The following is a 15023-nucleotide window of genomic DNA, read 5'->3' on the forward strand; positions in this document are numbered from 1 at the left end:
GAATATAGCAGGCAAACACATTGGAAGAAGAATTAGCCCAGTCCCATGCGGTGCAGTACCGAGAACAGGAATTCCAAGGAGACTGAGTCGAACGTCTTCTCTGCGTCTAGGGAAGTCGCTACCGCCTGTGCCTTCGGTTTGAGTTGCGAGATGATGCCAAAAAGCCTACGCAAATTGAATGCAGTCGTCCGCCCAGGAATAAACCCAGATTGGTCAGAGTGCACCGGGTCCGACATGTATGGGGGGAGTCTGGTGGCTAATAGTTTGCAAGAATCTTTGTTTTAGAATTAATTAAGGACAGCGGCCTATACGAACCCATGTCTGAAGGGGATCTATTGGGTTTCAGCAATACTGTAATTACTGCCTAGGACATTGAAGGGGGAGTCTACCGGTTTGGAGTGACTCTTCCCATATCTGCAGCAGATTGGGAGCCAGGGTGGAGCTCATTTCTTTGTAGAGTTTAATCCCCAGACCATCAGGTCCCGGTGCCTTCCCGTAGGGGAGGGATTTAATGGTGTTGATGATTTTGTTAGTGGTCAGTGGCTGATTCATTGCCAAACGGACCCCATCAGAGACCAGCGTTAGTGGTATACCATCTAAATATGTCTCAAGTTCAGTAGGCGTACAGTTATCTGAACTGGCATACAGGGATTTATAAAATCTATAAAATTCAGAGTTAACCGCTTCTGGGGTGTTTAGGGTGTGTCCTGAGGAATCAAGAATCCCAGTGATGTGCTGTACCCCAGATTCACTTTTGACCACATTTGCCAATTGGCGACCCTGTCTATCGGCCTCACCATATCTCCTGGCATGCAGAGTCATAAAGTAGTTTGACCTCTCTATCAGCAAGTTCACTGAACTTTAGAAGATTCCCTTTTATGCAGCCTATGAGTGCCCAATCGTGAGTGTTGCTATATTGATCTTCCAATTTTTAAGATCAATTTCCACACTATCCAGTTCTGTTCTAGTTTCGCGCAATGCCCCAGAGGACATGGAAATGATCTCCCCCCTAATCCACACTTTATAGGCTTCCCAAACAGTGCTATGGTGTTGTTCCATCCCCTCATTTCTCTGAAAGAACCCCACCGTCCCACTGTGCAATCCCTCAAGGAGTATCGAATCAACCAGGCAGAAGGGGGGCATGCGCCAGAGTGATCGTGCAATGGCCCGCACACTCCACTCAAGGGTCAGTGTGATGGGAGAATGATCTGATATCGTAGAGGGAGAATCTTGGACTCTACCACACGAGACATGAGTGAGGTGTGTATCAACCATAAGTCAATTCTAGAGTGAGCATCGTGAACTGTGGAGTAGTATGTGTATTCACGTTTGGTCAGGATCCGGTCGCGGCATGCATCCGTCAGTCCCAAGTGTCTCGTCACATTTAACAACATCCGACCCACAGCTGACAGGTCCCTTTGTGTGGCCCTGGATTTGTCCATAACGCAGTCTAGGATCAAATTGAAGTCCCCCTCATATGATGTGAGAGTAGGTGCTGCCAAGTAGGAGTTCCAAAATCTGGCCGTAGAATTGAGGGTCATCAGCGTTTGGACCGTACGTATTTATCAATGTTGGATGTCGTAAATCGTGATCGAGGCGTAGTCGTCACTGATTTCCAAATTACACCCCCAACTTGACGATTAATGCCCCATCATAAAACAACATTTCAAACACTCTTGAGGTGCACTGTGTCCTAGCCGTGGGGCTATCCTGATGGCCGCCGACCTGCCACCAGCCCTATGTAAAAGGCCCTGTTCCACCCTGTTCGCCCCGGGCGCAACGGCCGACGGCCAACCTGCGACTTTTGCAAAATCTACCATAACCTACGGCATCTAAGGCAGTCTTTCGCTGACTAACCCACCTCCAATATTTTCCGTGAGTAGCACTGCACGATAACCTTGCCCACGCACTGCGTTCGGCCAGTCTACTCCGACAGTATACCACCCTGCGAAACCCCAGGATCCCGTTCACTATTTCTGCCACCAAACAGCTTCGCATTATATCTGACGTACTTTGCCTATGTATTGTATGATGCTCAGCTGACATGTGCTTTGTTAGCTTAGCCCACTCAACAGGCCTGTATGTTCACTGTTCTGCTCAGCTGGGTTATACCCGACGACCTACCTGCCCGCTGGGCCGCTCTCACCCTACCCACGCATCCTTACCAGCCTCGCCTTTGCTATTTGTGTCCTGTCCGGTTGCACCTCCAATCATATGTTAAACAATTCAGCCTGCGCACTACGTGACGCTCAGCTGGTGTACGAAATGCATCACCCTGACCTACTTCATGATGCTTCCCCGTGCCCTGACATCTCACTATGTTGACCGTCATTATACCTGCTGATGCTCTTGTGTATTCCGCTGTGTCGTGCATAGACTGCCCTGCATTTTACTGAGTTTGTACCTACCTACAACACCTTGTTGATGCTCTTGTGTACTGCATTATGTTACACCCAACCTGCATTGAATACTACTGAGTTGGTAGTTACCTACAACACCTTGTTAATGCTCTTGTGTACTGCATTTTTGTCGCACCCAACCTTCCTTGCATACTACTGAGTTGGTACCTACCTACAACACCATTGTTGATGATGTTGTGTACTGCATTATATCGCACCCAACCTGCCTTGCATACTACTGAGTTGGTACTTACCTACAATACCTTGTTGATTCTCGCCTGCCTTGCATATTACTAAGGTTGTACCAACCTACATTACAGACGCTATTTACCCTGCCCCGGCATCTTATCATACCATCCTGCATTGTACTTGGTTGATTTGGTACTGCTATTTCCATCTTGCCGATACTTCGACTAGCCTGTACTAGCCTGGTTACCTTCTCCACCTCTGTTAGGACTACCCCTCTAGTCACCAGGACTTGCCATCCAGATTCCACACTAGCCTTGCTCTCCACAGCTCCACCTAACTGAGCACCGCCTGATTAAACAGGGCATCATTAAGGCCCTACCGGTGTACCCTCGACTGTGACTGCCAAGACACCCACCCTACCTTCATGGCAGCCCTCCACAGAGTCACCCTCACCATGGCCACTATCCTCCCACTATTCCAAGCTATCTCGCCTACCAACTTCCTCCCGTCATTCCAATAAAGAAACTTCTCACCTATAACCAATCCTCCTGCCTGGGACATCCCCACGCACCTATTCAGCCCCACTGAATGGATGCAACGCTTTGCCACAACCCCCACACCATTAGTACCACCCCTCGTAAACACCAGGAATCTGAGGCTAGGATCCCGATTCATCACCCATATGTCACCCACTAGGTACCCCCCCAAACCTCCATTTCTACCTCCAAATCCAAAATGTGCCCGCCTACTAGTCAGCCTTCAGCATCCACAGAGATAATTAATCTCCCCACTTACGCCACTTCCCCCTCCAGGTTACCATCATCTACTGCCTCATCAAGCCTGTGCGAAACACCACTCCCCGTAGCTATGCCACCATCCATTAAAGGTGCACAGATCAATGCTCGATCTCTAGTTGCCCACGCACCCAATATTGCAGACCTCATCACTGAAAATGACTTGGATTTTCTCGGTATCACTGAAACTTGGCTTCACCAGGCAGCAGGCCCTGCTCTCTCCCTAGCCCTCACAGAGGACTACACGATTAATAGAGCCGACAGAAACTTAGGCAGAGGAGGTGGTCTCGCCTTTATAGCAAAAACCCACCTGGGCTTCAGAGACACCACCCTCACCAGTCTACCATCTGCCGAACTCCTATCAGGGAAATTCCCTTTAACAGCCACCCAAACATCCTCTTACATCTTGTCTACCGGCCACCAGGACCCACAACCTCCTTCGAGGAAGACATCACAGGCCTCTTAACATCTAATGCAAAATTAGGCTCCCAAATTATACTTCTTGGAGACCTCAAGCACGGGTTCCAAGACCCCAATGATACCAATGCTCTAATCCTCGAAAATTCCATATCCCAGCTTGGCTTTAAACATCGAATCGCGGAGCCCACACAATCCAAGGGGCGCACCCTAGATTGGCTGTCTGACCTCAAGTGCTCCATTAAAGTTCTACAGAATGAACCTATAGCCTGGACAGACCACCACTACACATCCTTTGCCATTCAGGGGACCACACCTCAGAGTCCTACCATTGCCACACCACTATCTCTAGGAACACCCGTAACATAACACTGCCTAATCTTCGCCCCATAATTAAAAACTTAGATCCCACTAACTTGGTCGACCTCTATAACAACACCAGTCAGCCTTGAACAGTATCGCTCCTCTCAAACTAAAAAAAAAACAAACCTGTTGCTCACCTTAACAACTGGTTCATTCCAGAACAAAAAATCTTAAGGCATGAAAAAAGAGTGGCAGAATCTACATGGCGTAAAGCACCTACCACCCACAACAAGGCACTGTTCACCATAGCAGCGGCTTCCTACAAAACTGCCATTCTTACCACTAAAAAAGAAATCTATAACAACAGATTCCTTAATGGCAAATCTAGGACCAAGGAGCTCTTCAGCATCCTAAGGGAATTAGAATCCCCAGCCCCACCTTCAGAAGATTGCACAAAAGATGCAGCCTGGTGTACCAAAATACAACAAGCCCTAGCAAACAAAATAGCCTCACTCCAAACCAAAATAGAAGCAAAAAAAACAGCCTTTCGAGCAGATCACCCGTTAAACATTATCCCAAGACCCAAATCCCTCAGTGCCCGCCATTTACATTCCCCCCGTCACGCCCAAGTAAGTAGAAGACATCATCAGAGGCCTTCAGCCTTCAAGATGTCACAGAGACATGTGCCCGGCCCCTATTACCATATGTGCTGAACACTTGTCCCCTTTCATCGCCACAATGATAAACTCTTCCTTTAAGGCCAGTCTTGTTCCCAACAAACTCAATGAAGCCTGGGTCATGCCTCTCCTAAAAATAACAATTTAGACCCCAACATACCTACTAACTATAGGCCAATCACAACCATCCCCTTCCTCCTACAAATTCTGGACAGAGTTGCATACCAGCAAATCCAGAAACACCTGGAGGACAACAATCTCCTCGGTCTCTGGCAATCTGGTTTTCAGCCTAGACATGGCACCGAGACTGCCCTCCTGGATCTGAAAATACAGATGGACGAGGCCAAAGACAAAGGCAAAGTGGCCATGCTCCTCTTATTAGACCTCTCGGCTGCATTTGACTTGGTCGATCACCAGATTCACACGGAACATCTCACCACTGCAGCGGCCTTCTCTGCACTTTACAACATATTCATGAAGCTCCTCTTCGACCGTCTCAATAACATGAGTGTCATCTACACGAACTACGCAGACGACACCCAGGTTCTCATCACGCTGTCAGGGTGCTACAATGCTGACTCCAAACTAATTAACGATATCTACTCGGAAATACAGGCATGGAGGGCCGCACACAGCCTATGCCTCAATGACGAAAAAATGGAGCTCCTGATTGTCGGCACCCAGGCTCGCCTTAACAAATTGGACCTGCGGTATATGTCCTTCAACATTGATGGACGCCCGATCAAAGTTGCAAAGGAGATAAAAACCCTAGGTGTTTATCTTGATTCCACATTATCCTTAAAGAAACAGGTAAGCTCCATTGCCTCATCAACAGCTTACACTAACAAGTTAATCAACGCCTTTAAATCATACCTGTTCCCCACTAGCTGCATGACGTTAGCTAGAGCGCTAGTGCTCTCCAAATTAAATGACGCAAACACGCTCTTCCTTGAGACCTCAGAACAGAATCTCAACAGACTCCAAGTCCTACAAAACAACTCCTTAGGAGTAGCACTAAACATTCCCAGATCCAGCCACATTACCAGCATTAGACAGAAAGCCAACTGGCTCCCAGTGCGCGATAGAATCTCTCTTCGCGTTCTGGCTTTCACCCACAAATGTATGGCCAACTCTGCACCTACATATCTCTCAGACAAGTTCTCCCTATACCAGCCAGCCCGACCCACCAGATCCTCCCAAACACACCTACTATCAGTCCCTAAGTTTAACCTGAAAATTGCAGATGGAGCTAGCTTCCCCGTTCAAGCCGCCAACCATTGGAACTCCCTACCTCCCACCATTAGAATGGAACCCTCCTTCAGTGCCTTCAAAAATTGGGCAAAAACCTGGCTTACTGACAAGTCCAACTTCTGAAGCCCCAGCTGCCAGTGGCCCTGTATCTTATCTGAATTATGCTGATTGTTTGCCCTTGACTGTATCTATCTGAATGCCAGACCTCTCTGTAACTTTGGTCGACCTACCTAATGTCTATGTATGCCTTTTATTCTATGTATGTTTCTGCAACATGTGAAGTTTTCCAGCAACCAGTTACCTCAGGGTTAGGTGCGCGATACAAGTAATAAACAAATACAAATACAAATGCCTTAAATTACTTGTACCCATGTTGAGTTTGTATAGAGGGTCTGTGCAATCCGCTGTGGTAAGTCATTGTCCATAATATTTGGATTATTGATGCCTGCGGGTGAGCTCACCCTGCAATCACGATCCCGCCTAGGCAATGGTATGGGGATGCTGGATCCAATGTATTCTGTTGCCTCATCAAGATCTTCAAAGAAGTGGGCTCTTCCTCCGTGCTGTATGTGTAATTTCGCAGGGTATAACAGCGCATATTGCACTTGACGCATTTGTAGGAGTTTTTTAACTGGATCATATGATTTGCATTTGGAGAGAACATTTGCAGCTAAATCAGGATATATATGGATATCCGAGGATTCAAAACGTAGCGTCCCCTTTTCCCTGGCCATGCGAAGGATCAAATCCCTGTCACAATATTTAAGTAGTTTGGAAACAGTGGTACGAGGGGGGCTCCTGGTTTGGGAACTCTGGCCAAAACCTGATGCGCTCTTTCGACCAGGAACTGTTGGCATAATCTGGAGGGATAAAATAGTGTTTTAAGTAAGCTTTCAACAAATTGCTCCATTGGGCCCTTACAGGCCGCCTCTGGGATTCCGACTATTCAAATGTTATTCCGGTGAGAGCGTGATTCAAGGTCATCGCATTTATTTCGGACTCTGCTGAATTCTTGCTGCAGGTGGGCAATATCACAGCCATGCTTCACAACCAGATCCTCAGTTTCGCTCATTCTCGTTTCAACTTCGTTGGTGCGTGCCCCCTCCTTTTCAAGTTTGGACTTCAATGACCCAATGGTGGAGACTATGTCTTCCAGTTTCACATTCACTGCCAAAAAGCCGTTCTGCATTGCAGTGAGAAGATGGTCATCTCTGGTGGAAGTGGACACGGGGGCCTGCTCGTTGTCTGGCGGGTCTCCAGCAGAGGTTGAGGTCTTTGCTGGAGTACTGGTGTATGTATACATAGGGCCTTTCTTTTTGGATCCAACACCCTTCATCATGTTGTCACCTTCTGGGTGCCCGATCTGCAGCCCGTGGAGTGCAGGTTTGTCAGCTGTTGTCTTCGTCCCTGTTGTAAAGCACCTGAGCCTATCTTTCTGTTTCTACATTGAATTATACCAGAGCTGTACAGGGTGCTGACAGTGAGATTCAACCAAGACTGAACATGAGGCATTGTGGGAGGCTGTTCAGAATCCAAAGGTTCCAGGACAAACCAGGAGTTTGTCTGGAAAGTGTGGCTTGCAGTGTAGCTAGTTGGTCGCTGTAACTACCAAGGAGACTGGAAATAAATACTCACTATCATACTAAGGACACTTAATGGTGCGTCGCCGCTGAGGGGGTCACCAAGATGTTTACTATTCTGTAGGCAGGTAGAGTGCCCAGGCCATAGTCAAAGTACTAGGGCGGGTGCGCTACGCTCAAGCCAGTGGTAGTAGTGTGTCAGTAGGTCCAGTATCGGGCACTCCGGATTCTTCGCCCGCCAACTAATAGTAGGCTCAACAACAGTATTCAATTTCCCACTAGTACGCTCAGAACGCAGCACTTCCCTGCGTGGAATGGGTCTGCAGTGTTACACGAGTGAGGCGCAGAAGGCAATGGTCATATTGCGTGTGGTATTATTATGGTTCCAATGTCAGCACATCAGCGCCCATCAGACAACCCATGAAGGGTTTAGAGATGACATAGTGTGGTTGCTCCACCGGCTTGTTAGTTCCACTTGTGTTAGTTTTATCCCTATGGGTCCAGCGGGTTGTTCTCGCCCACGCCACCCGGACCGGCTCAGAAGGCTCAGTGGCTTAATAGCAATGTTACCAGTGTGTTGGTCGTGTGAAATAGTAGCCGGATGGCAGGACGAGTGCTGATTCGTCCAGGCTGCAACCAGGATATTTTGCGTGGTATAGAATGCTGATTTTGCTTATGCCGGGGAAGTCAGTCGGCCACCTCAGGACAGATGTTATGCATAGCAAGGAGGGAAGGCAGTGCTTGGTCCCTCTACGTCCCGGGCGCCCCACCGAGGACAGCAGATCAGGCAAATTTACCAATGTTGGGGCCACGGGGGGAGATCGCCCAACCCAGTCTTAGTGTGGGACCCACCGAGGTCACAATGCGCTGGGGGTGTTCTCTTACTTGTTTGCGGAGACGTCCGCCAGCGCCTCCGGCCAGTGCCAAGCAGATCTTCACGGGTGCAAAGGCCCTGCCGCAGCCACACCAGGGCGCCGCACCAGGCAGCAGGGTCCAATGCACAGCCCGCCAACCTCCACCGGAATGGCCCTAGCTGTGGCGGGGTGCCGAAATGCACAAAGTGCAGTCTGTTGTGATGAGGGCACGTGGGCAGTGCAGCATAGGCCTTGCACCCGATTACAGGGGATGGGGCCTGGGCACCCCACAGCAGGCTGACCTCCGTCTTCCAACAAGGCGCACGAAACACCAGGGGCCAAGCAGGGAGGTAGAGCCCCGCAGTCTGACCCCAGGAACAGGCGATGCTTTGTTCCTGCTATCGGGCGACTTCTCCCAGCATCAAGCCGCACAGGATATCCAGCATCTCACCAGGTCGTTCTCCTCCGATCGCAGATGCGGATCCGAAAACAGAAGTCGGGACGCTCCGCGGCCAGGGCAGGCACCACAAGGCTTGAGGATATGGGGAGCGTATGCAGCGAGTGTTCAGCTCATTCCAGATTCTGATGCGGCACCTGTCCCTGGCTATGCCCTTGGCAGCAGAGGGGCACCCGGCAGCACACTCTGCAGTGCGCCATGCGGCCGTGTCTACACAGCCTCTGTCCGGTGCCGGCTCGCAGCAGATCTTATGTGGGCCGGCGCTACTCCTCACAGAGCCTTCGGTTTACAGTAGGATTAAGCACATAGATGCACAGATCTATCCCCAGTGCACCAGGGGTGTTAATTTCAAAAAGTAGAGGACACGGACCAATTAATTAAGATTTCGGATATTACGAGGCTGGAGCTCCTCGTTCAGGCGGCCATCTTGTAAGACTGCTCAACAGCACCCCCCATATGAGCTCTCTTCACTGCATATTATCATGAGAGTTTGGCTGGTAGTTAGACTTTAGATGGCAGAGCTCATTATAAGCTAGATTTATTTCTTACAGGGACGCCAAACTTAGACGCCTGCCATTATAATTGCGATTCACATCACCTGCTTACACAATGGCACCTAGACTGCACTATGTAGATGTAGACGACAGATGCCACAGTCTAGGTAGGTAAAGAAATTATGCAAAACACTGTAGGAGAGGACTACTGGGTCCATCCAAACTGTAGTCTCTGAAGTCTGGCCTGGTTTTCCATGGCATTGTACGTCGCAGAGAAGTCTGGGACACCAATGCTGTTGATGTTGGTAGTTGTGTTGGATAATCTGATGGCAGGGTCGTACTGGGGCATTCAATTTACTCGGGCACCAATTAAAAAGTGGCCCAAAGTTGCAAATGGTGATTAATTCCTTTTGTCACAGACCGTTTGAGTAGTACCCAAGGGGAAGTTTTGGATAAAATGTGATGCAAATTGTGCATTACATTTTGTTTTTATTCAATAACAATGGTCAAAACTACTAGCCACATGCTGAAATAACTCATCAAACCGGTCACATTGGCCACAAAAGTGGCCCGCTTTGACCACAACAACTGGGCCACACTTTAATTTTGCGTTTTGGGTTTGGCATTGACCTATTGCCCTATGGCCAGTCGAACATGTCTGACGGAGTTCACAATTTCAACAGCCAGAAGAATTTTTATAAGGTGGGTTGCCTCTATTTGTATTTTATTATTATTATTTTTTTAAATTATTTATTATTTTATTATTTACTCTCAGTGTTCCTGAGTAGAAACTACTTCAAATTAACACTTTTGAGGGTATGGATGTGACTATTTGGAGTGGGAGTGGGGTGGAGGTCCAGTCAAATAAAGCAGGCTTTAAACTAATTTGAATTTGGTAAACAGATATGAGGATGAATTATGTGCATCAAACCTCTGTGCTGGTCCAAAAGACATACCCGAGATGGAGATGACCAAGCAGCCTACGAAAAAGTCCTTTGGTGCTAAGGGTCCAAATGAGTGTTGAGCTCCAGATGCTTTTACGATGACTATTTCTTTTTTATTATTTTTATTTATTAGCGTTTGTAATATTAAAGAAAACCTGACAAAACAAAACAAAACAGTAAGACCACACTAGTGAAAAGTCATGAGTCAAATGTTGCAGCCTGGTGGGAGGATATGCCCCCAAATGTTTGGTGGGGCGGGAATCACAGCAATGATCAACGAGATTAGTCATATTTGTGAAATAACCAGGTTTTGAGCAGTCTCTTGAAGGTTGAATTGGGGGGTTCATTGCTAATGGCTGGTGGTAAAGAGTTGCAGAGGGAGGCTGCGGTGACAGTGAAACTTGCGCCACCTGCTCTGGAATGATTGAAGCGTGAAGTGGACAACGAGATGCTGCTGGTAGAGCAAAGGGGTTGCTTCTGTTGTGTCCTTGTGATGGTGTTATTTAGGTAGAGTGGGACTTCGTTGTAGATGCATCAGTGGGCAATTGAGAGGGTCTTCAAGTCAAACCGGGCATTGATGGGCAAGCAGTGGGAGTCACAGCATTCTGCTGTGACTAGACAGGCATCTGCGAGCTTTGACTCTCCAGATGTTTTCAACTACAACTCCCATCAGCCCTAGCCAGAATGGTCAATTGTGAGGCTTTGTGGGAGTTGTAATTCAAAACATCTGGAGAGCTGTAGGTTGCAGACCCCTGCTCTAGGATTGGTGCAGTGCTGTCTGCATATTTGTTGTTTTGCTGAGCCGATGGTTAGCTTTAAAAGTTTAGCCTGTTGATCCCCTCACTCTGTCTAGAAACCACTGCAGTCTGATGCGTGAGGCAAAGCTCTAAAAAAAGCTTCACACCGTAGCGAGTTGAGATTATTAGAACATGTACACACCACAACCATGGTCACGATGTCTGCTCGGTTGTGACATTCAATGCGGCAGACTCCCGTTAAAGGTTCCACAGGGTCAACTTGCGCGAAAAGAGCAGTGCGCTGAAGGAGAAGTATTCATCCGAGGGTATCAGGGCCAGCTGAATCCCACCTCGGGTCATGGGTTAATCTAACCCCTGGGATGGAGGGAATTCAAGCTTTTGGTACTGACAACATGTCAACTCTGAGCACTTAATCAATTACTGAGACTTAATTTGTCACTCATTTCTTCACAGCCATTACCTTCTGGTTTTCTTTATTTTTCAATAAATCGCCCCAAAGGCTTGGATGGTGTGAATAAAAACACTGTCATTTCAAAATGAAACTTGCCACCGTAGAATATGTCCAATTGGTGGGCAAATACTCGAGTTACTAATAAAAAAACATATAGTTAACTTTTCATAATTAAATATGCAACTAGCTGTACCCGTGTTTCGTGTCTGATTGAAATTGCATTCATGTTTAATGTTTGGAAAAGCATTGTGTTTCAAATGAAGACACACGCAAATAAAGCATGCATCTTCGTGTGGTATTTTAACTCCACGGTTTTGCATTTTTATTCAAAGATATATGTATCCATTGCTCCATTGCCCCATTTTAACATGTTTAAGAATGTTTGCCGATTTAGGGCCCCATTCATGGAAAAGTTCGCAATTATCCCGCAAAGCCGCGTGCCGAGAACGACATTGCGCGAACCTGCGCGCAGAATTAATTCTGCACGCTCTACGTATTCATGGAATTGTTTGCGCAAAGTAACCGTATCCTCAAGTCGCGGCCGGATCACCCCCGACACGCCCCTACGCAAAGCATGAACAGTCAGAGCAGCTACCGTTGGATGCCGCCCCGGAGGCTAATACATGGACCCTCCAAACTGCATCTCGTGGACCCTGCGCACGGTCCCCTGTAACTGTTACCGGCACCCCGACAACATGCGTATGATTTATCGTAACTCGGGTAAAACTCTGCATGCGAACCCCCTTAAACCGTTACTGCAAATCGCTACACTGCGTACACGCACCCCTAAATCAGATCGAAACCATAGCTGAATACGCGTACCCCAAAATCCGACTCCCTATCTTACTTCTGGGTGATAAATCCTATGCGCAACTGTCTGTACGCCCTCCGGGTGGCAAATAGTATGAGGGCAATGCATTGCCATTTCCCCACCGAGAGGTTGTGCGCTCGGATCCATGAATACGTATCATTCCGTGAAATAGTGGGCGTGCGATGGACTGCCTGCGGGCCCTACCGCGTAACGCCCACTTTTTGCCTTGTTCTTCTTCATTTTCTGAGTTACAATTGCAGTTGAAGAACGGTAGCACAGCTGAATGTCTAGAATAGAGAATCAAAGGATATGGGGAATAATATAGTCAAATTAATACATTCCGTATTGAAGCATGGGAAAAAACATGGAGAGATGATGCCTATATCATACTTATGGGTAACCTGAATATTCAGTTTGAGCCACTTCCACAAACTTCGGGAGTCGCAGATGACGAGGATGATGCCTGGGATAACTACTAGCATCTTACCCGAAAAGACAATATAAGAACGCTTTGGCTATGGCTGAAACTGGCTATTTCTGGGACTGAGAACCCCTGTAATTGTAGGATAACTGCGCATCACCCAGCAGCCAACACTTTTGTAAGTAGGAAATGGACTAGTCATAGTGACTACATTCTTTTTAATATGGCTGCATTGCCTAGTTTACATGAATTTTCTGTTACATCCAGTGGTGGAAGTGGTAGAAGTGTACCATAAAAAGTAGTGGAACTGTGACTCAGGCGGGGGCTAGAATAGTAATTGGCTGCAACAGTTCTGGTTTACAGCCAATCATGTTGAAACAGATTTCAGTTCAGCCTTAACTACTATTGGATGGTAAAGTAGAGAAGTGTGATTTTTATTCAAAAAGAACAGTTTCGGAATGGTTAAAATGGTTGCAAAAAGTAGTGGAAAAAAGTAGTGGAACCATCTAAAATGAATAGTCCCTCAGAATATTGTAACAAGGAACCATCTAAAATGAATAGTCCCTCAGAATATTGTAACAAGACATAAATGCAACCTGGGTAAGAGGTGACGCCAAGGTGGGAAACCATTAAGAAGAAGGATGTATTAGGACAAATGTACAGGATTTTACTATCATTACTGGAGAGAGTATTTGCTTGACCATCAATTACCAACAATGACCCAAAAACCACCTTTATTTCTGTTGGGAAGGATTCGCTACATTTATAGCAAATGTGCTTGGTAACAGACCAACGGTTGTGCGTGTCGGTTGCAGCAGTGGCTGCAGATAGTCTGGAGGCCCGGCACCCTAACATCGTACTCTCTCTCTCGCCTGCATGATAAGGATTATGTTTCCTAATCCTGAGCCGTCTGTTTTGCAAAAGCACAGGATCATCATCCCCCAGGCTCTGGCTTGGCACAGGAACGGGGGTGAATATAATTGTGGAGGAAGCTGAAACACAGAACTGTAATTTACAGTAGTTGTCTGGGACTTCAATCAGCGGGCCACCACCAGCCGCCCGGGCCCGGCAGGCACATCAGCAGCTCCCAACAATGTTGTGTGTGTGTCCCGTGTGCTGTGCTGGCAGTGGCAGGTGCACTTGCTGCTAATGCCAACAAGAAGTGTGTACTGTGAATGTGTACAATCCATATGACACATGACCTGTAAACATAAGACAGTGTGGACAGTCATGCATACATCGGTGCACATGTGCAATGATGTGCATTTCAATTTTACAAAGCTGCCAAATTTGCTGCAGACGCTTTCTGTAACCTTCCATAATTGAGAGTAGTAATCCCCAGCCCATACATTTTTCTGCATTTCTTTGTTGTTCACTTCAAACACCCATTCTTAATATATTGAATGAATAAGGAGGCCGGCGGCAGGCCCGCCCCTGTGTGTTGACCCCACCATGCTGCTGTGTCCGAGCTGAATGTGTGTGTGTGCATTGCGTGGGGCATGCGTGCTGCGGCTGACACATTGAAATGAATGGGTGCATTGAAATTAATGGCACAACGGCACAGCCTAACAGGCTGCGGCCCAGTGGGAGCCAAAAGGGGGCTGACTGGGCAGCAGGGTGAAGCCAGGATGGCAACCACCACTCTTGCCTCTCCCCTGGCTTGGCAACTGGTGGCAGACACAACAAAGCTGGACCCCAGGATGATCATGTTTGTGACAAAAGCCTCTAAGGACGTACAAAAAGGAATGGACAGATCATGGAAGAACTGTCAAGAAAAAGTGCTAGATTTAGCAGGTCTGATTGCCAAGATCATGGATCTGGCAGAAAGGTCCAAAGACACCAGAGAGAAGGTTAACACAGAAATTCAGGGTAGATGGGCACAAAGAGCAGTTTGCATGTTAGGGAACGCCAACCATGCCATATCCACTGAGAGAAGGAGAGGGTTGTTGCTCAAGATCGACAGCAAGCGGGGGGGCCTTGCTGCTTATGACATGGGTGAAGCTTCAAAGGGTCTCTTATTCAGCAAGGCCTTCGGAAAGGAGCAAGTTTGTTGGAACATATTGAGCGTTAGAGAAAGTGCAAGCACCTATCAAGAAGATATTTCCTAATATAATTTTTGCAGGGACTGGCCGATATACAGATCGATCTGTCAGTCGCTTCAATTCGCTGCGTAGGCCAAGGGAATCCCATCAGCAAGATTCTTTCTTCTTTACGTAAGGGAGA

This window comes from Ambystoma mexicanum, chromosome 6q (assembly GCF_040938575.1).
Source record: "Ambystoma mexicanum isolate Mex_15411 chromosome 6q, UKY_AmexF1_1, whole genome shotgun sequence".
In the NCBI taxonomy this organism is placed as follows: domain Eukaryota; kingdom Metazoa; phylum Chordata; class Amphibia; order Caudata; family Ambystomatidae; genus Ambystoma; species Ambystoma mexicanum.